The sequence below is a fragment of the Phyllostomus hastatus genome, unplaced genomic scaffold (assembly GCF_019186645.2).
Source record: "Phyllostomus hastatus isolate PE091 unplaced genomic scaffold, TTU_PhHast_1.1 phas_contig_62, whole genome shotgun sequence".
Taxonomy (NCBI): Eukaryota; Metazoa; Chordata; class Mammalia; order Chiroptera; family Phyllostomidae; genus Phyllostomus; species Phyllostomus hastatus.
Genome location: NW_025333921.1, coordinates 6214736 through 6220735, shown reverse-complemented (window position 1 = coordinate 6220735; position 6000 = coordinate 6214736).

The following is a 6000-nucleotide window of genomic DNA, read 5'->3' as shown; positions in this document are numbered from 1 at the left end:
CTTAGCTAGCATCAGTTCATGGCATTTTGAGAGGATACTAAAATAATAATTTCTTCCTTTCATGGATTATTTGATTTGACCCCATTTAAAAAATTTTAATTGCTCATAAAAATAACCACTTTATATCCTAATGACCCAAACAAGAAACAATTTCTTGTACTTATCTAAAATGCTAATATTATAAATGTACACTGTTAACAATTTAAAATTTTCTAGTCAGTAATCATGAATTTTCAGGTGTGTATTTTATCTGCCACTGCTGCAAAATCTTTCAAATATTTAGATTTTCTGTACCCTGAAGCACATCTTGATAACGTTTCAGAGGTTGAATCATTTCCAGTGAAGTAGTAGAAATCAGAAAAATTCATTTGGTAAGCTAATATTTATTGAATGCAGGGTGTATGTCAAAGATGTGGCTTTACTGTAGATTCCTATAAACTGGTCTTGTTGGCATAGGAGGAATGTCCAACAAGCTAGGAAGGTGCTTTGGGGCAAAATAGCATAAAACAGTCTTGGATGAAGTTTTTCCTACTATTTTACAAATAAATTTTTACTTATTTAATTTATCTAAAACTGACTAAAGAAATAATATATTTGTTAGGATAAAGCAGTGGAGAAGAGAGGGATTATTTTAGACTTTAGCCAAATACCATATTATAATACAGTGCTTATGTGACTCTTCTTGATTTTACTCGTTTCCTGTGGAGAATACTTTGTGTCTATATGTTATCAACCTCATTTCTGAACATTAAATTCACTTCAGCAAAGAATAATGTTATTTTCAATAGATCATTTTATCTGTAGACTAACACTAAAATAACTAAGATAATATGATTAAATAAACATATATCTTAATGGCCATAGCATTTCTGATTGATATCTATTGGACAGTTTTCATGAAAGCCATATATCCCCCTAAATATCTGTTATCTCCCCCCCAAAAAAAATTCTGTCATTAAAGCCACATTTTTAAAACCAAAGATAAATTTATGAATATAGTGCTATAAGTTTTGGGTTGGTAAAAAAATCCATTTAGATTTTTTCCATAAAATAAAAGACACATTTTTCATTTTCACCAAAACCTTTATTGATTTCTATATTATGAGTATGTTGACTATCTGCCTCATGGAATAACATTGATTGTTCTGAATTAATGTCTCAATTTGATCACTGTAAACTTTAACTGGTCTACCTGACTGTGGAGCATTGTCCAGTGAGAAATCTCTAGCATGAAATTTTCAGCAAACCACTTTTGACATGTTTGATTAGTCATAGCACCTTCTCCATACACTGCACAGATCTTTTTTTTTTTGCATTTCAGTTGCATTTTACCTTTCTTGAAATAGCAAAGTTCAATATGCTGAAAACCTTGTTTATTTTCCATCTTCAATATTAAAATGGTTACACAAAAATTCACCAATTTTGCCAAGTTATATTTTAATGTATGTTGATATGACAGCTGTCACAATACTATCTAACAAAGTTGTTTCAAATGAAATTAAGGATAGCTAAGCACTACTAGAGTCATTTTACAGAAAACACCAAATGAACTTTTTAAACAACTCAATATAATGTCAATTTAAGATTATCCTTTGTCCTTAAATGAACAAAAATTTGTTACCAATATTTTTACATGTATTTCATTGTGATGACACAACAATAATTTTAATGGAAAATAAGAAAGTTACAGTTTTGTTGCTTTAACACAACTCAGTGTTATATTCTAATATCTGTCCATACTGTAATTCACATGCTGAAGACATGTATATTTAATATCAAAACCTCCATGTATTTTACAATTGTTAGTAGAAAGAACTATGGAAATGATCACATTTGTTCAGTTGGGTATAGGATGAATTTTATGTCAATGACTGTTTAAAGGTTTTCTTTCCATTCTCGTGAAAAGATGCAAGGAGACCATTAGGGAACTCGGAGTGTTATGGCCAAGTGCCTTGAAAGTGTCACCTTTTGTTTCTAACATCCGGTTTGGATTCTGTATTGACACTGCCAGGCAGCTTTAATGAAAATCATCTTCCAAGCAGCTGCAACTTCCACTTGAGTTTTAGTCACAGCGGCACTCTTGATTAGCCTCTGCAGGAGCTGCCACGAGACTGAGCCTAAATCTGCTCTACAGAGTCATAGACGTGCATAATACAAGGCCACTCGTTATCAAAATTCATAAATGCAACGTGATAACCTTTCTGCGTGGCTTAATCATTTCATATGCTCAGAATAGCCATAGATATTCATATAACATGCATTGTCTAAGAACTTTAAGCATAAGGCTAGTAATTTGTAATTATGTAATTTTTGCCCACTAATGATATAGGATGTAGAAGGGCATGGAGAGTTAAAAATAACAGCAGAAACCATAGCCACCTAGGATTTTTATGCTAATCTTTTGTATTTAATTACATGCGCTTACACTCTTGGTTTCCTGTAGGTTTTCTGTATAACTCAACAGGTGCTAGAGCTGCATAGTTCTTTCCAATTCTTATATAAAAGGGCACAGCATGGCAGTGAGGTTTTATTTAGAATAAATTTTGCCATCAAAATGACTAAATCAACAGCTCTTATACTGGCAGAATTTTTATGAATATGAGAGGTTTTATTATGGTGCAATTGTAAGTTTGTACTTTGTTTCTTTTGATTTAACTTGCTATAAAGTCTTAGATTCTGACTGATTATCTTGGACTTGAGGAACTTTTTTTAATTCATGGGTGTGTGAGCATGAATGTGTATATATGTGTATGTGATTTGTGTGCACTCAGGGCATATCGTAGAATGGGTCTCAAGGGCAAAGTCATACTGACAGTGGCAAACATGCAACGGACTACGTGAGTGGAACATCATTAGGAGACCAAAGAAAACAACATTATGGCTTGGAATATGTAAGGAAGATATGTGGCTGAAGTAAGTTTTGTGAATGGAAAAGAAAATCAAAGTTGGAAGGCAAAAATGAGCACCAAACCCAAAGAAGCTATGAAAAGAATTTAAATGGAATTGCTACATGCTAGTAAATAGTTCTTTATAAGTCTCAAATGATTGGGGATCTTCAAAAAGCTCTAGATCAACTTGACTTGACCTAGGCTACATGACATCAACAACTAATGTCAGAGAAAATTCTAGTTCCTTGGTTTTCCTAGGGTTTAGAGTGACTAGAAAAAAAGTATTGTTAGAAGGTGATGTTTTTTGAATGATATGACTGGGTCAGTTACTGTTCTAAGAGAAAATATCAAGAACTGTTTCCAACACTTGGCTATTGTAAATTGGGCTGCTGTGAACACACAGTTGCATAAGTTCTTTTGAATCGGTGCTTCAGGGCTCTTAGGGTTTATTCTCAGCAGTGGAATTTCTGGGTCATAAGGCTGTTCCATTTTTAATTTTTTGAGAAAATACTGTACTGTTTCCACAGTGGCTTCAGCAGTCTGTATTCTCACCAAGAGTGCACTAGGATTCCCTTTTCTCTACGTCCTCACCAAGCACTGGTTGTTTGTTGATTTATCAATGATAGCTATTTTAACAGGTGTGAGGTGATATCACATTGTGATTTTAATTTGCATCTCTCTGATGGCTAGTGATGCTGAGCATTTTTTTTAAAGCCCAAGTGCCCACCAGGAGATGGGTGGATTAAAAACTCTGGTACATTTACACAATGGAATACCACACAGCAGAAAGAAAAAAGACATTCCTACATTTTTTGATTACATGGATGGAACTGGGGAATATTACGCTAAATGAAATCAGCTAGTTGGCAAAGTACAAATATCATGTGACCTCACTCATAACTGGAATCTAATGAACAGAATAAAGTAACAAGAAAATATGAAACAGAGACATGGGTACATGGAACAGACTGATAGTTGTAGGAGGGGAGGAAGAAGTGGGGGATGGTGAAAGGAAGGAAAAGGGATTAGTCAAATAACATGTATGAGTGACCCATGGACATGGACAACAGACAGCAGGTGGGCTGGGTGGAAGGGTCAAATGGAAAAAATCTGGACAACTGTAATATAATAAATGATAAAAAAAGAAAAAGCAGCAAGGAAAATATTCTAAAGTGGTCTGGGTTACTGAAAAATGAGGGGAAGTTGACTACTAACCAGGTAGGAATATGGATAAAGTCATTCATAGGCTAGGTATGTGAGTGCCAAAGGGGACTCAGGGAAGACAGAAAAGGAGAGTTTCAGAAAAATGGGGGGGAAAAGAGAGAGGAAGATGATGACTGTGGTTCCTAAGTCCTTCCAGCAAAACTGAAGCTGAAATCCCCAGCATCTGTACACACTGCTGTGTGGGGAAGCTGTCAGAATTTGAACAGGAGAGGTGGAGTCCCCCTGCCATGATAGTCATCACAGGCAGAGTGATGGTCATTGCATGAAATAACAATGTTCTATACAATAACACTGTAGGGATCAAATAAGACAATGTGGTTGGTGAGGAATGGGATTTGTGTTGAGAGACAGAAAACTGTTTCAGGAAACATACCATCTCAGTAAGTGAGAAGATTACTGGAAAGGGTCCCCCTGCCCTCTCACCTGATTTAAGCAGTTTTCCAAATACAGCTTACTAATGTCAAGGACACCCCAGTGAGGCTGAGCTGTTCGCAAGATGTGTGGACTCTGGAGAGTGCCAACAAAGGAGAACTCACTAAGCAGGTAGATATTCAAACATGAGAGGAGCTTTGCAAATCTGAGACAAGCTGTAAGAAGGTGAGATAGGTCAATAATGCAAAACAATGTTTGGAATTATGGGAGATGAGGAAAATACTATTTATAGTCTAGGAATTGGTGATACCTAATACACAGTTTCAGTGGCATTAAAGGAAGAAAGACAAGGAAAAAATGATTGAGGAGCAAATGGCTTCAGAAAGTCAAAATCCCCAAATATAATCCTTGCTATTAAAACAAAGGAAAATCAATATGTTGTGTTTTTCAGGAAAAGCAGAGTCAAGATAAAAATGCCAGTGGAGAAAGAGAGATAGATTATAATATAGTAAGTCTTAAAATCAATGAGTTGAAATACTGCTGGAATGAATAATCCAGCTTGGCAGGCTCTTTTTGGAAAGCACTAATAAGTAATGGTAAGAAGTCTGAACAAACAAGAAGAATGTTAAATAAAAGTTTCACAAGCAATGTACTGAGCAGCTAGTAATATCAAATCCTGTCTTAGACATTGACATATAAAAGGCAAGCCAAAATGCTTGTAGTTGCACAGGGTTAAGAAAGAGCTAACAGAATATGGTGTGGTGGAGGCACAGAGTGAGCATGGGGAGCACACCAGGGGGACATCTAACCTCGCCTGCAGTTGAGGAGGGAAATCATGGCTAATTGTTAGAGGTTTGGAGCTAGAATCTTCACAGAGAACTACTCCCAAGAAGTTCAGGGCTAAGGGTAGCTAGTATATAATATCTATATTATATATAAAATCTATATGTTATGTTTTAATGTTATATTTGAAATCTAAACCTCCTTAAAATAACTTCTAATGTTCCAGAATTACCAAGAGGATTATCTAGCTGGGGAGTGGTGGAACTTCTACCCTTAATTTTATCCTGAAAGAAAAACCTTTATCTTGGAGCTGTCTCACAGATTATATTATTTTTCTACTATATTAACCTTAGGGCTAATGGTATTCCCTTTAATGCCTAAACATAAATTAATATGACCCTTCTATTTTATGCCCATAGTACACTAGAGACAAAGCTAAAATATCCACATGGGAATTTACTAAGGTATTACTTAATAATATGAGGGAAATAAATCGGGAATAGCAGTCAACTAAGACTATTGGTTTTAAAAGTATAGCATTTTTGTCTTAAGCCTGGATTCTTGCCTTCATATAGGAACTATCTTTTATTACTATTTTAAGATTTTATTATTTATTTTTAGAAGGGAAGGGAGGGAGGAAAAAAGGGAGAGAAACATTAATGTGTGGTTGCCTCTCATGTGCCCCATACTGGGGACCGGGCCCACAACCCAGGCATGTGTCCTGACTGGAAAT